The 22193-nt window shown below is 39.8% G+C and overlaps 1 pseudogene; it reads left to right on the top strand.

The window, feature by feature from the left end:
- Positions 1-19306: 19306 nt before the first annotated feature.
- LOC120846593 lies at positions 19307-21329 on the top strand (annotated as a pseudogene).
- Positions 21330-22193: the final 864 nt, after the last annotated feature.

The following is a 22193-nucleotide window of genomic DNA, read 5'->3' as shown; positions in this document are numbered from 1 at the left end:
TGTATGATACATTCACTTTCACGCCGACTCGGGTACGGGAAGTAAGCGCAAAAATAAATAAGACATCGCTATCATTACCAGTCATAAGAGTATAATGACAGTGCGAAGCACAGACCGGATAGTACAAATACGCGATTCCCGGCACATATGAAAAAAACACCAATTTGCATAGCCTCAAACTCACTGCGGGCGAGCCATTACCAAACAATAAAAACTCTATTCAAAATCTGACAAGATTCAACGTTCTAAACATTCCCCGAAATTGTTCAGAAAAGAAATATGGCTTCAAAAAAAAAAAGTGGCTGAAGAACTATGGATAGTGGATACAAAAGTGGATACATTTTCTTTCAAATATTTTTAGCCTCTATACACTATTTTCTATGGAAAGTTTGTAGAAAGTGGAGAAATATTTTTGTTGGGGAGCCGTGATACACATTCGCCGGAAAAAGGGGAAACAAATATTTGGAGAGCAACTGCACTGCCCACTTAATAAGCACTTTTTGTTTTCGGTTTGGCAACCGCCTCTGTTAATACACTATTAACAGTGAAACCTGTCTCGTTCTCACTAGCAACTGAAGAGTGCAACCGAACTTCGTCCAAATTCCAGTTAAGCAATCAAACATGTCAACACAAGCGTATTCTGCAAAACAATTTTAAAAACCCTTTGTGGTACTCTTCTGGGCAAAGGCTAAAACCACCCAGACCTCAAAGTGTGCTATACAAGGCGGCACACACTCCTCGAACATGTGTCACACTCTCTATTATGGGAAGAAAGTGATTTTCTAGTTGCTGAATGAAATGAAAGGCAGCTTGTGACGGTACTACTAAGTTCCCGAAGAATTTTCCAGGCACGTGGTATGCTTTAGGTACAAGACAGTACTGGTGAGGCCTGGTCAAGTTATTGGACTCATCCTAGCAGCTGTGAACAGCCACAGCTGTAAGTTGTCTGTTCAATCAAAAGCTTGATCAAATAGCCCCAAACGTAATAAAAAAGTGGACGAGTCATCAATTATGTTAGACCTGATGTCTGATGCCAGCTCAGAAGTATCCTCTGGTGGCGGGAAGTTATCAATTGGAAGAGATTACACAATGTCTGAAATTAAACTTTCATGGTGCGAAGCTATTTGCAACTCCTTTAGGAGGTCAGCCTTGTCATCCTCTACGTTTTCATTGTCCGACAGTTTGAACAGTTTCTTTATCCAGAGGTGTTTTAGTCCTGAGGTGAACTGATGCACATTTGGGTTTCTGTAGCAGCCCAGCATTTGTCGTATATAGCTCCAAAAACGTTCTCAAGTGTGTCTTGCTGCAGGCGTCGTGTAAGTAAGAACTTAAAGTCATGGCTGCTTGAAAGCTCATCCCAGAGCATGAGGACACTTTTTATAGCAACTTGCCATCCAAAGATGGCTTATGGCTGCCTCCTACTTTGGAACTGCCATGCTGAAATCCATCCCAGTTACTAGTGGAGAAAATCAAGTATTTCAGATTCTTCCTTCAGAATGGCATGACGCAAATGTGTCTCTCAGTAAGTTTTGGAGCCAATTGCAAGCTCATCTCATGGATAGAACAATAAAGTTCACAATAGAAGACACCTCAATGACCTCATTTCCAATGCAAAGTTTGTTGGCTTGGAGATTGCTCTTGGGTGTCTTGGGAAGGTGCGGAACATCAAAGACAAAGTAAACGTGTTCGTTGTCAATTTAAAAAAAATGGCTTATCATCACACACACCAAGCTTACGTTTGAAGCTCCCTAACCACAGGCCACAGCCTTTACTGTGAAGCCAACAGTGTTTAAGGGGCGATACACTGATATTTGTATTTTACTCGAATACCGCCTAGGACGAATCCCTGACGTTAATGATCTGTGAAATACCCGTTCGTTTTCACCACACGCAATCGAAGTCGCAGAAAAAAGATAAAGAAAAACGAGCAGAGTTCACCCCCTCAACTCGCAGCCAGAACAAGCGGCCCCGTGATCTGGAGCCGATTATATGCCGCCAATGTTGATCATAGCCATGCGCTGGAGTTGGCATGACACAGGACACGCGCTGAGTTCCAGACAATGTTATGGTTCGGCTGTTGTCGTCATTGCAGCGATTGGACACAGGACACTCCCCGAATGTTTCTCGAGCTGTTGATTATCACGAGCCCAAATCGAGTGTCCACGCCATGCTCGGGTCCAATCTATGAACCGTACACAAATATCGTCACAGGGCGGTACTGCTACCGCCCAGCTACGTCATCAGGTTTTTCGAAGGAGAGATTGAATGAAAACACTCGGTTTTGTCCTCGAAATTAAAGCGCAACAAAGGAGTTTCTTGGTCAGTGGCGTTACGTGCGAGTATCCTCGAGTTTCACTAGTGCCAGTAAGCTCGTGTAAAGTGAAAAACATTCCAATTGAATATCGTTGCACCGCCCCTTTAAGCTCCCGAATGAGAGAAATGAGGAGACTGCGTTAAACAGAAGACGTTGTTGAAGTACGCGCAACAGTGCATGCAAGGGGCTAAACGCACCTCCTGGAAATTTCAGACAGCACAACGACCAAGGCTCTATCTGCAATTTTAGAGGGTCGTTCAACACCGTCATCTGTGAGCCCATGGACAATGTCGTGTGCAAGGTCGTGAGTTAAATTCTTTTTTTAAAAGAATCTTATCGAAAATCAACATGCACACACGTTCAAGTGCAGCCAGACAGCCCGGCAGAAACAACAGCGCGAGAAGCTCGAACTGATCGGCTCCACGAATTCACGCCGAGCATGCGAGCACGCGGGCGGTCATGCGTCACCTTGATTGATGCAAAGTCGACCGAACATGATGCAGCAGAAAGCACAGATGGACGGCACGCACGGCACAGACGAACGACGCAGGGACGAGCAGAGGCGACGGCGTGCAGGCGCAGGCAGGCAGGCCATGGCAGGCGCCATTCATCACGTGGTTTTTGTGACGTATTTGATTAACACTATTTAGTCGTTTTAAGTACTTTAAATAACTGTAAAGCATAACAATTTAAAAATAAATACTTTTCGGAGACAGAGCACTAATTAATATTAACCAAATTACAGAAAAGCGCCACGTAGCGGAGGGTATGAAACGCACTATCTGGGCCGCGAATCGGCTTCAGTGTCCTCTCTTTACGTTTACTATATTACTCTATGCTATAGCGACGAAGAAATTTCTTTGCGTACGCAGACTGTTTGATTGGTGAAAAACGTAATAGGTTTTTTTTTTGTTTTTTTCCATGCGGTTTCGCGCGACTTGATGACAGTGGCGCAGCCGTTTGTTGTATTAGTGGTTTGTAATTCCGACTTACAAGTTAGGTGACCGATCATGTGAGAAAAGGGCCGATATCTAAAAAGTCCTAGGGAAAGAAAGTTAACAGGCAAGGGGCGAATTTGTAGGCGGGACAGACAAAACGATGCATTAGCATTTTGATATCTCACCATAAAAAAGTCGAAACATCAAAGCCCTCAAAACTTTAAAAAAAAAGCAAAACAGTTGAGCGCCTGCAATGGCTGTGCTTTCGGGTGAAGAGAAAAAAGTTGTCGCGAGCGAACGAGATAACGCAAAAGAAATCTGAACTGAATCAATTAAATGCATAGTAAACCAAGTTGGATTACCATTCCGTCAACTGTTATTGACAAAGCAACAAAAAGGATTTTAAAGTTCCAACAGGGGTTCCAGTGTTGCTCTGTCTTTTGTAGGGCTGGGCAGTTGATAAATTAATCCGCCAATTAATGAATAAATGCTTTAATCGCGATAACTGTTTTAACCGGTTAATCGGTTGATTTTTTACAAACAAAAAGTAGAAAGTCAAGGCTTTCACAGCGCAGACGTGCACGGGTACATCTGTATGAAGGCAAGCTTTAAGTGAACTTTTCACTTAAAGTAAACTGTGGGGGCGAGATTTGTAACTCCAAACAACTGGAGAAGCACCATATTCCAGCCGCCTCGAACGCCGTGCAAGGAACAATCAAAAGATCGATTCGGTATTGCTGAAAAAAATCAACAAACTTTGCCTCTGTGGCAGAAGTGTGGGTGTCTCTGTCTTTTGAGTGTTCTCAACTACACATCATGGTTGATTTAAAATCTGAAATTGTATATTGAGCCTTATATGAGAAATTCAAAGTCTTCCTTAAACTATTATGCATTGTAATGAACGAGACCAATTAATCGATTAATTGTTACGTTTAAAGTAGTAATTAATCAGGCAAAATATTTAATCGACGACCATCCCTAGTACTAAGCGTCATATATTTAAAAAAACGGACTGAATTAAATGAAGCACATAATGCCGGGGGTAAGGACCAAATTAATGAATAAGCAAAATGAACACATCGAAAACATGTGTGACTTTGTCACAAAAGCGCAGGCGTCATTCCTTGTTTTGCTTATTCATCCTCCGTACCAAAAAAAAAAAGAAAGAAAGGACTGACAAGTTATCAGAAAGTATCAGGATTGAGCAGAAATACAAATCATATATCTCTAAACGAAATTTTCTCAATACGTTAGAAAGAGATAAAATATTGAAACTGAATTAGGTATCGCGACACGTACACCAAATAGATGATAATGTAGTTCGAAGAGAACTGAAAAGTTCAATTACAAGTAAGAAAACAATTTTGCGGGGTGTGAGTTGGGGGGGGGGGGCAATACTGATAGATAGAAACATATATTTAATATCTATTTAATTATCTGTCACCGCACTTTGTATTATCGGGCGGATGCACCCGCTAGTTTCTATAGAGAGAAAAAAAAACATGATCTACATCGCTCTACACAGAGAGGCGATTTATTTCTTGAAACTAAAAACAGGTACTTACTCTTATATTAAGCCTCGATTGAAATGTTCAAAGTTTTGCGCTCGAAATGAGTTTCTCGTGTTAGCAATGACACGGCTTGTGAATCCGAAAGGATTCACAAGCCGTGTTTCCTTTCTTTCTCCTAACTGCTCGTTTCGAAAAAACAAACGCCACACTTATCTTTTCTTATAGGCAAATTCATGTCCCCATACTTGCGCTTTCGATCACCATTGCTAGCATTATATTCAAGCAGGGTTCCGCATCTGGGAAACATATATATAGTTCACTCATCAGGAGCGAAAGACATATTCATTTTTCTGGTCGAGTTTATAAGAAGCAGAGGCCGCACCTCCGAAAGCAATCTGAAACAGCACCCGAATTGCGTAGACCATCAAGTTTCTATATTTTATTCAAAGTTTTTGATAAATATACAATATATATCTAAATGGTGTATTACGAATGGTTTTTAAAAAGGATTTCTACAGTTTTGTGATTGTTTTCCAAAAGGGTTTCTATTGTCCCTCGAATATTATGCAAAATCAGTAAATGCAGTTGCGTATTTTTTTTAGCTACACTACAATTCTTGGACATTCTTCATTCGTCACGTAATAAAACCACATAAATTTCATTACGATAGTTGGAAGTCGATAGTTTCTCGATATCTGACAATAAACAATTTCACAATAGTCGACTAGTGATAGACTTCTATGGATAGTTTTACGATACTCTACTATCGATAGTTGAATCGATAGTGTTCTATGAACAGTAGTATCGATAGCTTTAAGATAGTTGACTATTATTTGCATTATCAATACTTTTTCACTATCGATAGTCATATATGACTTTTATTATCGATAGTGCCGATTTACTATCGATAGTTTGCGTCACTACTGGATTGTGTTCATTCGTGCGCACGCGTGACCCTTAATGTGGGTCTGCGTGTTCGCGTGTATATATGTATATACATGCGTATACGTGCGTCTGTGAGCATGTGTGTGCACGCCTGAGCATGCGTGTGTGTGCAGCATGCCCGTGTGTGTGCGTTCGTTACGCTCAGCTTCAAAGACGTTTCTTGAATACAGGGATTTTGATAATCACAGATTTGCCAAAGAAGCGCTAATCTTTGTAACGCCACCAATTGCGGTGTCGGTGCTTGGAGGCATTGAAAAAATATATTTTTTTAAAATACATTAGGAGAAATATAATTGTGAGATATCTGTGGAGCTGAGCAGGATGGGTAAGTTGATTGCATACATAGTGCCAAAGACGCTTTTCGCGGAGAGGAACACTGTCAGTACGATATTCCTCAATAGCTACCTTGGACTGGTTCAGAACGACCTTTTCCTAGCTTCGAAGGTTTGAACGGACCCCAATGGCGATTGCGAAGTCAACTGGAACAATCAGCCAATTACCTTGCGTGGTTTTGTTTTCTGTATTTTGGTATTTGATTGTGTCCGAGTATCTGGCAGGGAAGGCAACGGCCTTCCCTGCCAAATCCTATAATCAAGTGACTTTAGTCCTACCTATTAAAAACCTAAAATCGCTGTGCTGCTGTTTTTCGAAAAAAAAAACGTTTTAACAGAAACATACAGTGAAGTAAAGCTTGCCCTAGCAAATATACATAATATAAAAGCTCGTTCACCTGGGGTTCACACTGAAGCGAAAACAACCATTGTTCTTCTACGAAAACACAATAAGGTTTACGTGTAAAGAAACTTGGCAGTCACTATAGAAACATCTTTCTTTGTATTCATAGTATTGTTTCATGCTGATTCAAAGATATAATGAAAAAAAGTCATAAAAGATATACATCAAAAAGGGCAAAGTCCGTAAGGTAAAGAGAAAAAAATCGTCGCAAGGTACAATCCAACAATGGTTGTTGACACTGCACCTGGAGGTGAACAAAGAAAATTATTGTTGTCGCCTAAGGAGTGAACAGTCCACATTGACATCGATGTAGCGAGATATTACTATGCAATATTCATTCCTTCTGCAAACTTTTACAAAAATCTATGTGAACTTCAATATTAGATAGAAGATAAAATAAAGCGAAATAAATTAAACATTTCTCTACCAGATCACTCCACAAACTATCTCAAAATTTGCCACAAAATCGTCGACATCTAAGCTTTAAGATAAAGGAAACCATTGCATTATTATGTGTTTTTTAGTAAGAGAACAGAAAAGAATTGCTTTTAAGGATGCAATACTTTCCCGTTTTACGTATAGGCAAGTTCATCTTATTTTTCAAATTTTTCATATCTGTTGTCAAAATGTTGTGCAATGCTGTCATTTTCTTAAGCCTCCTAATATTAAACGGATCAATTTTCACTGTGAGCTCGCAACAACCTATTATACCAGCCCGTCTCTCAAGCGGTTTTACGTTATACCTTAGTAAACCACTCATTAGCGCGTTCGAAAAAAAAATTGTACATTAGCTTTGCGCATACAAATAAATAGCGCCGCCCCACTGCGCTCTCTCGCCCAGCCCAAACCGCGGTTTGAATAGGATCATAGCGACAAAGATATTTTTTTTTTTTGCGTAGGCATACCGTTTGAGTACGCTATTGATTACTCTTGCCACCAAGATTACATCCCGACTGTTCTAGAACCTATACCACTGTTTTTTTTGCTCCAGTGCGTTCGCACCGGCGTAGGTGCGTCTGTGCGTGCTTGCGTGCGCGTAACCATGCACGTCTATGTGCATGTGCCTACGTGAGCATGTGCGTGTACATATGTGTGTATACCTCTCTGTGTGTGCGCTCTCAGATTGTTCAGACAAGGCCGGAGCTATTTCCAATTCCACATATGCACCCTCTTTTTGAGTTCACTCTTATTCTTCATATCACACTGATATTGCCTTCAAATACGTTGGAAGTAACTTGGCGTTGTTAAGAGGATATCTGAAAGCAACGGCCATGGGATATTGGGGATATTGATAACCGAAAAAAAAAACGTATGGGCATCGGTTCGGCAATTGCTCCGGCCTGGTCCAGAATATATCTGACATCTCTTGATAGCGAAGTAGAAACATTTTGAATGTGGTGAAGAGATGGATAGGGATTGTTAATAAGTTGTGGACGATATTTTGGTGTGTGCGTTCGAAGTATTTCACATAGAGGGCATGGTGACCTGTATTAAAAATGCAAGGCCGGACTTTAAATTTTTCAAAAGGAAGGTCAAATAAAAAAGTTTCCCAGTTTTAGACATTGAATTAATCAAAGTAGAAGGTATCTGCGGCGGGGAGTATGGGAAATCCTACTGAAGCCAATATTGCGCTTCGCAAGTTTTGACGCCAGATCAGTGAAGGGAAGAGTTTTAATGTCGGTGTTGCACGATGTTTCGAGTAAACGATGTGGGGATCGTATATATTCGCCATCGGGGAGTCAGACATTAATGTTTTAAAGGGTGCCGTACAATCCAGGATTAGTGTCAGATGTATGTTGAAAGCTTACAGTTCGCGTTAGTCGGGCACAAAAAATTACAACTCGACTGAAGAACATCGTAGTAGTTTATTTGTTTCATACGGTTTTGTACAACTTGAAGGCAGTACCGCATCGGTTTGTTGTATGAGGGGGTTTTAAATCCGACTTACAAGTTAGGGGACTTCGATCCTGTGAAAAAAGCGGAAATGTCTAAAAAAGCCTCAAGAACGAAAGTTAAATTGGAAGGGGGAGGATTCGTAGGTGGGTCAGCCTAAACGATGCATTAGCATTTTGATATCTCACCATAAAAAAGCTGTACATTAAAGTCCTCAAAACTAAAAAAGCAAAACATTTGAGCGTCTGCAATGGCCGTGCTTTCGGGTGAAGAGCACAAATGTCGCCGCGAACGAACGACATAAGCCAAAAAGAATTCTGAACTAAATCAATTAAATGCATAGTAAACAAAACTGGAGTACCACTCCGTGAACTGTTATTGATGAAGCAACCAAAAGGATTTTAAAGCTCCAACAGGAGTTCCAGTGTTGCTCTTGTCTTTTGTAGGGCTGGGCAGACGATAAATTAATCTACCGATTAAGGAATAAATGCTCTAATCGCAATAAATATTCTAACCAGTTATTGGGCTAATTTTTCTACAAAAAAAAAGAGAAATTTAAGGCTTTCACCACGCAGACGTGCACCTGTACATCTTCGTGAAGGCGAGTTGTTTGGAGAAACATATAATGTTTCTCCAAACAACTTGAGAAACATTATATTCCAGCCGCCTCGAACACAATGCAAGGAACACTCAAAGGAGTTCGCTATCGCTGAATAAAATCAAGGAACATTTTTGCCTAAACGTTCAAAGTTTTGAATTCGAAATAAATTTCTCGGAGAAATGAGATAAAGATTATTACAATTACCATAATTGATAGTATGTGGAACAAACCGGACTTGAGTGAGATTAAAGACGCCTTACATCTTGAAGGAAGAATAAATACACTGTATTTCAGCGAACACTTTAAAATATCATACATGAAGGATGGTTAACAAAAACACTTACTTTCGGGAACAAACTTCGATTGAGACACGACAAATGTCAAGGATTTAAAAAAATATTAGCGATTAGCAAGATAATTAACAGAGCCTGTACCAATTAGATTTTTATCGGAAAAAATAAACATGTTTTCAATTAGAGACTTCCCAGTCGTCAGCGAATAGCACTATAACATTCACTTTTCCAAAAAAATATAGGAAGCAGATCGTAAGCGGCTGGTGCGCTAAAGTTTCATATCGTACAGGAGGCACAAAGCTTGCAATGCCAAAAAGTGAATGATACGACTATCATTCTCGTCCTCTTATAAAATGCAGCCTATTCTGAAGGTCAGAGGACAAAAACGTTCAATTAAAGATACCAGATATGATAGAAATCTATTTGTTTCCTTTACTGAGAAAACAATTTATCACTTCAACACCTATAAATGCTCGCATTTCTCGTGCAGTCTAGACTGGTTACTAAGGGGCTGTTACGCGACAGGTGTAGAATAATGCCTAGGAATTCATTCGATCGTTCTTAGAACGTGAGCCGCCAGATTTGTTATTTTAACTAAAAAATCGAATGCCTCCACGATTTATCGAAAATGAGATACGCGACCTGCGAAGTTTTACAATGGCTCTTTTTATTCCCACGTCCTAGTTTCCAAACGCAGTGAGGCCTTTTAGTATTTTGAAAAGTACGTGCCTCATTGTTTCGTAGTTTCTTTCTAGGTGGCCTATCTCGATTTTGTTAAAACTTGGAGTAGAACGTAGAAACTTGTTGTTTTTAATGTTTTTAGTAGCTTGTCGCCGCGTGCATTACTTTTTTGTATTTCTTTTTTATTGATCATGCATTTGACAGGAAAATCGGTTTTTGTTTTCCCTACTAGATTAAACGTTGCGACTCCGGTACCAAATTATCGGTCCCCCGGGTATTGCTAAAATAGTTTTAGCAATACCCGGCGGACCTAGGGACCGACGTATACTGGACCGTACCGTTATGTATCCGGGTTTTATAGGGAGTTTCCTAAAACAGTCTTTTGTGTGAAGACGAATTTTTGTGAAGTTTGTTTAATATAGTTTAGCGTATAATTTGAAAAGTTGACATCTAGTCAATGTCTTTATTCACAAAATGAAACCGCGAGCCAAAGATTGTCTTATAGCGCTCCGCTGAAAGACGTAAGTAACACGTGTGCTGTTCGATTTGACGGGAATCAGAAGATTCTTGTCTGTTCGGCTGGCTGTAATCGCCGTTTTTATAGCGAATGCCTTAACATAGGCCACGAAGAATACGACGTCTACATAGAGAGTGGTTCAAAAGCGTTAGAATGCATGGGCTGTATGAGGAAAAACACATTGTCACCTCACTGATGGAACGGATAGATGAGTCTGCCAGGCTTAAAAATACGTGTAGCGATAAAGACCCACTACCTTCTCTAATTCACTTTAGCTTCAGTCCAGACGCAGCTGACGGTACGATATAATGGGACCAATCAAGCTGCGTCAACGTTCAATCCACTAAGCCTTTTCTGCTTATGATTGGTTCAGCGATAACAGATCAGGTACAAAAACATGACACGGTGCGCTTCAGATACTGTCTGATTGATCCCACTTATTCCCATCGTCGGCCGCAAAGGAAGTTAAGGTAAAGCAAAGCATAACTAAAATAATCTTAAATTATTCTCATTTAAATTGAAAAAATATATTTGTATCAAGCACATTTGATTTAAGTTATTGTTTCAAACTTATTATGATTATTTTACCCTACTTCTTTTTAGGAGGCTGACCAATTAATCATGTTCTACCGGATCGCAATACTATGTTGTTTTTCTTCTTGATATTTATTACTTGAAACAATCACCTTCCAGATTCGAAATGTTCATAACCCCAACAGTGCCTTGTATATTTTTAAAGCGACTGTATTGAATACTCGTTTATTCCCGGCTGTATTTATATTTCTAATAATTTAGCGGAAAGCGTGTGCACGTGATTGGAACGGGCGATTTTGTCTCCAGTGTCTACACTATTTTTTTAAAACTGATCTCGTCTTTCGTTTTATGTTTTATATGCTGCGTTGTCGCGTGACTTATGCTCTACTTCATTTGATTTGCTAATTTTATTATGTAAACTCACGTGTAGAAACCGCCTTTTGGAACTGTCAATATGCAATGAATAGAATGATATCCGGTCCACGCAAGGGCCGTCTTCAATTTCACGTCTTAATTGACGTGAAATTCAAGACGTGAAATTAATTTCACGTCTTAATTTGAATAAAGTCCTAAGATGCTGCACAATATGAAGTCAATATATAATAAATTCTCCTAATTTTTACACCCATCATTCTAGTACAAAAGTATAAAGGCAGAAAGCTTGGCGTACTTTAAAAGATGTTTGGCGATTAAACAATACTTGACTACGACTTACCCCTAGCAACCGCGGTACAGAAATTTTTGAACCTGGATTTTTTTTAACACAAACATAAATTATTATAATTTAGAAACAAACAACACGCATTTCACGTGAAGGAAACTGCCATTTGGAAATAAACCAATAAACAAAGAAAGCTGCATAACAAATGCACAATGAACAGTGTTCATGGTGTATACGTTCTTGGTAAACCAATTCCCACTTGATAAACAAATTCCTTTGTTGTGTAGTCTTCATTATATAAAAATCTAAAATGATAATAGAAACAAATAAAAATCTACAGAACAGATACACAATTAACAATGTGGTGCAACGCCCTTCTTGTAGCCCGCATACAATCGTAGCACCAGTGAATACAGCAAAGCTAACTCAGACTCTCTACCTGGTACTCAATGATGCGCGCTCTTCTCTAGTAAAATTCAGTACGGTGTCCCACAGGGACCAATTCTCGGGCCTCCAGTCCTCCTTCTTTACGTTAAGGACATAATAAATATTCCAGAAATTCGTGAGATAACTTTTTACGCAGATGAGATGACTGTATTTTTCACCGGTACTTGCTTATGTACATTAAGACACAGAGAAACACTTGGTTGGACCAACTTCACTTGTGGTTAGTTGCTGATAACTTAGAACTAAATATGTAGAAAATTGAGTATATCATTTTTAGAGCAAAAAAACAAACCCATTGCTAAAACAATTATGATATCGTTTCAAAACTCCATTATTGCACGGGTGGAATCTTAGAAACTTCTTAATGTTCGTTTTTACCAAAAATTTCAGTTGGACTGCCCAAGTAAACGATCTCCGAAGAGATATTTATAGATCCATTGGCTCAGATTTTAACTGCAAACATTAAGTTCCAAAGTGGTTAAAGCGACAAATTTATGCATCTATGATTCAGTCAAGGCTCAATTACTGTTTATTGGTGTGGAGGACAGCCACAGGAAATAATATTAATCCATTACTTACATTACAGCGACGCAGGGTTCGGCTAAATTATAATATGCCCCGGTTTCAATCGACTTCCTATAGTTAAAAAAAAAACATAATGTACTTACGGTACATAACCTTTTTTGCCTAGAGTTGGCGATTTCAATTCATACTCAAACTAACACTGATCCTGACATCTTTCACTAGATGTACCAAGAAAGCGAATAAATTACAACCTGGGGCATTATATTTTCCAAAACTAAAACTTAGAACTTATTATTGTACTGAGAAATTATCGCACCAGATTACAGATAGCCTAAGCAAACATTCTTGCATGTATGAGATGGCCGAGGAAACCACTTCCTTCTTTTTTTGAAAAATATACCTAAGAAAATGTATTTACTAGGTATGTTGCGAGTGAACATACCTAGTTAGTTCTGTTATTAATCATTGCGATTAATGCTGTGAGCTGGCATTTTGATTTTTTTTTTTGTCGCCATTTGTGTCCTGCTGGTAAGTACTGTTACAAGGGTTGTGACCCAGTCAGGGGATTGTATTCGTATTTTGTCCCAATTCCCTGACAATTTTGTCAAAACGAAACAACAAAACAAAAGATATTCCAATTTTTGATGAAGCCAGCTAAAAAAATAATATGGGTGCCATTTCTGGTACGTTGCAGTGGAAGTAATGCCACTTGTCAATGTCAAATCAAAAATTTATTCTCTCTCTGAAGCTTGTGCTTTCGTGCCACTTTAGGGGTGCAGGTCGTGAAAATATTATTGTTTTACGACTATTTTCACGACCGCCACCTCTCGATTTTGATAAAAAATAAAATGTTATCTTGTAATGTATTGAACTGATAGTGAAAGACCTCGCGCAGGAAATTTTGATCACCTAAAAAAATTCAACCTCTACATCCACGTGTTTAACAATTTTCAGGGCTGTAATCGTCGTTAGTATTCGTGAAACGATTGCAAATGGAGGTGATATACTCTGTTTACGGAGACGTATTGTTTTATCGAGGATCCTATGACACAATTAGACCTGGAACAACTCCTCACTCCAATCTCTTGGGATATTTTACTCTCCTGGCATTTTCTTGTTGCCATCGTCAAGCTCTTGAAGAAGTGAAGAGCTAAATTATTAGCAATCAGTATGTGAATACACTTTCTAGATAATATTTCAGGAACGCAGAACAGTAAATCATTGGACAGGATGTTACGATTAACTTGATGGCCATCATACGGAGACGGAGATTTAGTGCTCCAGTGGTTCCCATAGCTTAACTTTGTGAGCCCGGGAAAATTGAAAATATCCTAAATAGTTTTCTACTTTTCATAAACCGTCGAAAGTTTTGGCTTTATAAATCGAATCGTTTTCGAACACACCTGGGATCATAACTTTGTTCACACTGGGTTCATAGCCGGTGACGTTTACCTCTGCAGCAGTGTAACGGTTCCATTTTTATAAAGCAATTAAATGCAAAAGTGCATGTAATGAAGAGCTAGACATATTCGTGACAACTAGACATATGCGGTTTGTGCTTGTTAGCTATACTGCGAGGGAAACATTGTATTGGGTGCCAATCGTAACGATCAGTAGGCCAATAATTAAGTTTTGTTAATTTTATTTTTAATAAGTGAAAATAGACATTTGGTTCCAATTAGAAACATGCTGCTGATCGTAATCAAAAACCACTAAATCAACTCTTTATAGAGGTAGATAAAGCAGAGGCAGCATTTTACGAAGTACTCAAAAACCGCTCAATTCGGACGCGATTCTAAATTTCCGTTTCTTATCGGAGCGCATCTTTGCACCCGCGGTCCTGCTCCCCTATAGTCACGGCGCGAATCCGCCCTCTCGCCTCCCTCGCAGGATGAAGTGCGATATACCTGGGTACCTCCAGATACAACTGCGTTGTGAGTGATTATAAGCTCAAAAATATGATAATATTTAGGGCTGAGCGTCAATTAAAACCTTTAACTCGTTTAATCGTCACCCTTTAATCGATAAATAATGGATTAATCGGTGTGGTTCATTTCCATGCCTAAAGTAATGCAAAAAATATGTGTAGAATATGTGACAAACCGCACAATATAAAATTTTGATTTGGAATCAACCTCGATCTGTAGTTCAGAACGGTTCAAAGACACTCACTCGTACATTATTACTTAAGCTGTAGGAGGCAAAGATATTAGTTTTTATTCTACGGCAAGAGTGATTACCTTCGATTATTCACAATAGTCTCTACTGCGCCAAACGGATATCCGAAAGGCGTTGAAGTCACTGGAACACGTTTAACTTTCAGCAGTTGACAAGTTACAAATATCGCCCCAACAGTTTTCTTTAGTTTTAAGTTTCTCCTAACTTTTGCACTTCCTACAGCTGTACTCGTCCAAGTCTGCGTGCTGAAAGCGTTGAATTGTTACTTTCTTTTGCTTCGAAAGAAGCTTACCTATTAAGCCGTTAAAAATATTAATCGCGATTAGAGCAAATCGAATAATCGTTACGTTAATCGGTTAATTCCACTTCCCTACTACTATTAGTTGTTGATTTTCTACAAGATGCATGATGGATTGTCAACTTATGTTTTCTTAGGCTGATAAATTTTGACGAGCAGCTCTATATGCACCTTCCGTAAGGTGCAATGTTCTCACCGATAAAAAAAAACCTATGAATTTAGAAATAAAACGTTTATGTGGTTAGCGTGCCCCTAAAATCTTAACGAGAAAGGTACGACGCATCTCGCGTCGGCGACAGAAGGGGACTGGCCCGAGGCAGCCGAGTTACCGCCACATCCAAACTCGCGTCACGTTCAGGAATGTTCTGAGCAAGAAAACTCGATGACAGCCGTGTGTGAACTGCTATGTTTTCATCATTTTAAACTTGTACCAACTCGCCAGTTTATCACCCTGCTACCGTTTATTTCTTAAGAGAATAGAGAATTAATGGGTAGGGAATCCGGGACGAGAGGGATGGGATTCGTCGGCGTGAAAAACCACATGCGTTGCCAACTCCGCCAGGCACGCGGTTTCTTTTTTTATTTGGACGGTAAAGCAGTGCAGTGACACAAAATCGCGAGGAATCACTAAAAGGCACCAGCCATAATGGCTATTGACGATGCTACACGCCTTTGAATTTAGACACCTCAAAAAATGGCAGGAACTCAGGTGTAAGTTGAGTATCGACTTTATGGAATTCCTTCAGAGAGCACATGTGTTTAACACAATATTTAGGCACGGGGCGAACCGATCGCTGCAGACGATACCTTAGATTCGCTGTACAACCTTCACAGCGTGGATAAGAACCTTATTTAGAGCATGTTTTTTGCGCATGTGTCAAATTGGGTTGTTCCAATATTTTCAGGAAACGTTTGTTCTTTAACGAACTTGTTGATGTACTTAAGTGTTTAGAAAACTATTTTTTTTTCAGTAAACGTATGAAACCAAGCGGTAGCTTTTGAACTCATCAAATGCTTGCTACAACCAAAATCACCGGCATTCCGCAACCGTTCAACAAATTCAAGACTTATTACGACGTTTTTAGAAAATTCGAATATACTCAACTGCAAATCTTTTTGCTTCCTCTATTGAGAAATTGCACATTCAAAATTGCTGTTTAAAAGCAATTTAAAAATAAGGGAATATTGCTCTTTTGAACAGTAAAGCGTATGCTCTGTAACGAGCTTGAAACTATTGGACGGTGTTTCCTACTTTTTACCGACGCCCGTATCTATTAAGGTCGTGTGGGCTAAGAAGGAGGTAGCCATGCACATAAAAGAAAGCTCTACATTCATCGCAGAGCGTCTCCACCTTTTTCTTAAAGCTTATTTACTTGGTTAAAAATTTTCCTTCGTAGAACTATCTACCCTTCAACATCAAAGATTAGCAAGGACATTGTGACCTTTTTCCGCGGATTTTTTCGAGCAACAGTGAATAATTCACCTCTGAAGAAGATTATACGTTTCTCCTATAAACAAAGTGTGGCAGCAACGGCTGGGAGCAATAACGTGATTAATGATGTCACCGAGAGTTTTCGTAAAGGATGACCTTGCAATTTTTCTGCGAGGTCTCTACGAACAGCAGTAGCCATAAAGGCGGAAAGTCACACCACATTTACATTGCGAGAGTTGTTTAGTCGTTGATAGCAAACATATAAAGACGATGAGCTTTGTGACGATGGACTTTTGTCGCTCTTTGATTGCCTTCATATGACCGACACGTCGGCTGTAACGTTCTTTTTATGCTTTGTTTGATTTTTTTCTGATCCAGTGACATGGCATAGAACGTGTTCGACGTGCACACTCGTGCATGAGAACAACGGTAGCAAACCAGAAGCCGGGCAAGTTAGTTCAGATAATCCCATGATGCCGGTTACGGAGAGCTTTACGTTTGAATATTTTCCAAGTTTAATACATAAAACAAAAAACAAAAAATGAATGACTCGAGGGGCACGAAGTGCTCCCACGTGACTATGTTATCAATTCCTTTAATTTAATTTTTCGCTAAACGAGTGATATGCTTCATATTGAGCATCCCTTCGTATTATATCTGTTTCCATAGTTAATAATAACGGTGTTAAGGCATTAGGATTGCTTTACGTGTAGGAATGATTTCACATTCGTACACGCAGTGCATTGCAACTAGGAGGGCGCCACGTCTTCCTTTTTTACACGCGTAACGGTGGTAATATGACGTTCCCCCACTGCCCAGGCGCAGTACCCGCGCCGGCTCCACTGCTTCCGTGACGACACATCTGCGTTGCTGTGCTTTTGGCCAATGAAATTTTGGGTGCGTTTCGGTCAGCCAGTGAGAATTGTGGTGCCGTTTTTTACTGCTGCAGGCGGAATTTAGATGTCGTTTTTCCCTGCTGCAGACAACGCCGGCTTCGTTTCATGTTAATGATTTCGCATTAAAATGGACCATGACACAGCGCTGTGTTTATTTTCCTTGCCCTTGTTTCGTTGCGTTTTTTTTTAAAATAATATGGATGACACACTGGCCTATTCCACCCTTGACACTATTCCACCCTTGACACATTTTTCGTGCGCTATCGGATGCTAGTGCGGTACAGCTTGGTCATGAGCGCACCGTCTACATTCGGTTGGGAGTGGCGTTCTCACTGACCGCACGCGAGTCGTAACCAAACACTGACGCAGCTCACGTCTAGGTTTAAGTGCAGTGAGTCTGGTCAAAATTTCTCATAATAAAGAAAACGTTCAAAACGAAAAAGGTAAGGCCGTGCGAGTACTTCACCAATCGATTACCAGAGAATTATTTCTAGATTCAACATTGTAAAAAAAAGAAAAGAAAAAGAGCTGAGTTGCGCGTCTGCTTTAGCACTGTGTGTGGTATGAATGATGCAGGGCTATTCGATTTAAACCGATACTTTCACTCCGCAACAAAAAACATCTGTAGACGCCATTAAAAAATCTGCTATCTTCTGGAAGCTGTGCAATTTCAGTACCACGGGGCCTAAACCCTCAACGTTACGGCACACTTTATGCGTTTGGTTGGTGTAGAATGAAAAATACATTCACAAAAAAGGTGATGACAGCAGTGACGTTGCACTATCGACGCTGTTTGATTGGCTCGTCGGCTTTTAGCGTTGACCGCGATCCCACGATTGCTATCTTATGGAATGACTTGCACGTTCTACGATGTCAGTTGTTGTGCGGTGGTTCCGATCTTCTAATTATCGCCAAGCGAATGTCGAAAGGGATCTATTGTCGCTGCATACGAACTTAAAACATCTTCAAACACGCCGATAGAAGACTGATCTTTTTAGCCCAAAATGTTGATAAAACTATGAGCTACTTATTATACGATTCTTTACTTGCCTCTCACATATTGCGATATTCTTCAAAACTAACATTGAGCTCCACTTGGGATTTCCACAGAAGCGATTTATATCACAATATTGTCCGGCATCTCCGCGCTTTCACTGCAAGCAGAGTTACAACCTTGGTGATCGAAGCGACGCAAGGAAGAACGACCTGTCGGGACGTCGTCAGACGATCATACCGGACCCTAGCTAAATCGTATCCGGGTTGCAAAGCGCTTTCCTTAAATGATTGCTTAAATTCTTTTTTCGCAGTGGGTCTATAGTGCAAACCACCCCACGATTCTTAGGGTTAAGTGTTATGGATTCATGCAAACATTCATAGCTAGCAATCAACTATCTTTTGCGGCTGCTGTATTGTGCTGTATTTATGTGGAACACGGTAATTATTGAAAGACGTTATAATTTTCTTATTTAAAATACTCAAATGCCAAAAATTGGTTAAAAGCTTATTATGGACTTATACCCAATAAACGAAAAATACTAGAAACGATATTAGCGCCGATTGTCTTGTATAACTTATTTACTATTTGTGATTTCAACGACCCTCTGTTCACTCTGTTTGAAATAGAAACCTGCAGAAAAAACGAGGTGCATTGTACTCTGGGTTCACCGGAAACAATGAGTACAAGGACATACGCACAAGCAGGTGCCAACGGCACACGTTCAAGAGAAAAATAAATTATTGTCTCGGCGTGTTAACCGACAAATTCAGAAAACAATGCGTATATGCAGGATCGCATTTGCGTCAATACTAGAAAATACAGTAAGAGTTAAAAAACTAACATACTGGAGGAGCACTATATAAACCTACGCCAAAATTTGTAACGGCATCGTCGACATCTACCGTCCAAGATGAAAGCTACCCTCGTGGCCGTTTGCTTCCTTGCTGCAGTTACGTACTCCATGGGAAGGCTGAGTGATAAGTCCAAGTGTCTCACGCCGGTAAAAGCTTTTCTTATGATCTGAAGTGTTTCTCAATGATCGCCGTTCACCTCATACTTTTAAAACTATTACAGAATTCACGCTTTATTTTTTTTTTGTAACTTCAGTTAATCAAAAAAGAAAAAATAGCCACATTTTATCAAACTAACAAACGCTAGTCTATAGTCGTCTCCAATATATTTTTATAATCCGCTTAAAATACATCGGACGGCTATTTTATTATTCGATACGGCTACCTCTGACTATTCTTTTTGTAACTGCTAGTTTCAAGTTTCAATCGAGTTAGCACTTTTTTAGCCACTGCTTTCGTAGATAATTTACAAACATCAATAAAAAGTGATATAAAAAATCGTGGTTAGTTTCCCTTTTGAAAGTTTTGTTCAACTCAGTACCCGAGGCTTCTCACGCTTCCTGGTAGACAAGATACTTTTTAATACACAACCATTAGGTTTTATCCTGAGAGGTTATTACTGTATTTGTGGTTCCTTTGATGATATTATCATAGGGGTTTGTGTTCGCCTGTTGTGAATTCTGAACTATTTGGAGCCTCTCATTAGTAAGTGAATGAACTGACTATACACCTATATCTTTTAGCCTGGCACTCAGCGACGTTGCTATCCGGTATGCCTTCCGAGAAAAAGCAAGAGATTACGACCCGGAACAAGTAAAAAAGTACCGATGTGTCTAGCGTTACGTCCGACGTAAACCAAGTTACGTCCAAATCTCCGGCTTCCCTAGGTTCACGAGAAAGAGAGAGAGGAGGGCGGGGTCAGGTCTACGGGTTTCAGTGCTCCGTCCGGACGTAACGCTTGCCACAGCGAAAAGCTATAGAAGGGAGATAACAAGGACGAGTGACGGTGGCAATGAAAATGTTCACACGTTCTGCTGCCGAGGCGAGAAAAAAGCCATGTTTCCAAGCATGCGGGAAGTTTCAGAATTGAACATGGCGGGGACTACGTGCAAAAGGCATATAGTTCTCTAAAACCCTCGTCATCTGTTATTACTATTGACATAATCCCATTAGGTAGATAGTCTACCACTCTTGCAAATCAAATTACAAAAAAAAAAGGTCGGACATTATTATGCGTGAGTTTCACTCTCCGGAAGATAAAATTTAACTGTAGCCTGCAATTCCGCTGCGGTGATTCTGGCTTGCCTGCAGATTACGTATTACTCCAACGCTTGCGAACAGAAGAAACAGCAAAGCAGATTCAATGATCGCTAGGCGAATCTCAGGCACAACGCTTCAAGACATTTGTGAACTTATGGCGCACTTTAAGGTCATGTTCCTCGAAAAAGATTTTTTCTAAATTTATATTTAGGAAGCAAATATTACTTGATTATTAGACAATATTTTTATTTCTTTGTATATTTGTGATCAAATTTATTTTAATGATAGTCCCTATTGACGACAAGTTGCATCACGGCCACTTCCTTTTTGTATGGGAGCTTCAACTTGCACCGAGACGAGACGCCTGAGCCTCTTCGAAATTCACTCGTGTTTTTTTATCTAAAAAACCTTACCTGATCTAAAAATGAATATTAAAATATTATACTTTTCACGTTCGTGTTCCTCCTGTAGTTCTTTTTTGACAGCTATGTAATCTAATATTGTTCTGCTGGAACTATAAGTAGTACTCAGGATGATGGTATAATTAAAATTAAGATAAAAACTTCTTAAATTTTTTTAAACCCTTCTGCAGAGGCACAATGCAAAGCACCTGTTCCATCGACTTCCTGCGGCATTGGTGCTGTTATGAGAACTATCTACTACTTTGACGGCAACACTAAAAAATGCGAGAGTAAGCAGAGCTGTGGGGTTGGTATAAACCACTTTGAAAAGAAAGAGTGCTGCGAGAGTGAATGTCCGTACGGTGAGTTTTACGCCTATTTTATTATTTCTTCGTTTCAACGCGAGCAACCCTTGAGCTAACAATAAAAACATCCAGAAAATACGAGAACGTATTAACGGGGTACCATGCTTACATACTGATGTATTTAGTGCACAAAGTAGAAAGAAAAACAGGACGGAAAGAGCGCTCCTCGCAACTATACGTTTAATGGGATGAAATGAAAGAAGAAATGTGCCACCCGGACACGTGCATCTACCACCAACCCCGTGAATGACGGTCGCTCGCTCATCCAGGCTCGTTGTAATTTGTAGGAATTATCTTCCCTTGTCTGATATCGTCATCGATTCTACACTTACACAGTTCTCGTCTTTCCAGAGGAAGTGCAAGGCTTCCAGCACCACGCGAGTCAGTTTGTTGCAGTTCCTCGCCAAGATGATTGTCCCGCCGAATAACGGTCTGCATGTGCGATGAATTGAAATATATCCGCCCACTGTGGCTTTCAAGTAGCTGTTATGCGCACGAAGTCGATAATTAATGCATTTGCCCGTTGGTCCTTTCTGCGCTAAGTGCTTCAATATCATAGAGTGCCAAGTGGCCCAAATGTCAACCTTTGAACATTCCGTTTGCTTTTATTTCAAACCTGCCATAGCCTTTTCAAAGCATATGTCAAGCCAGATTGCTATTTTTGAATAAATAATCATCACGAAATTTAATTTATTTCTATCTTAAAGATTTTCCCATTATTATTTTATGCTCACCAAACTGTTACTTTCTATACTGCATTCTAGTATTAAATTTTATTTAATTCAACGGGCATTGCAATAGTTGCGGTAATAAGTTTTTTTGAGCTTGCAATGTATTCAATACGACTTTTCTTATGTAGTGCGGGAATATTCGTGTTACGAAATTGAATCGAGTAATGATTGTCCGAATATTTCTACTTT

Source organism: Ixodes scapularis, unplaced genomic scaffold (genome assembly GCF_016920785.2).
Source record: "Ixodes scapularis isolate PalLabHiFi unplaced genomic scaffold, ASM1692078v2 ptg000810l_1__unscaffolded, whole genome shotgun sequence".
In the NCBI taxonomy this organism is placed as follows: Eukaryota; Metazoa; Arthropoda; class Arachnida; order Ixodida; family Ixodidae; genus Ixodes; species Ixodes scapularis.
This window is presented reverse-complemented; position numbering and strand designations above follow the sequence as displayed.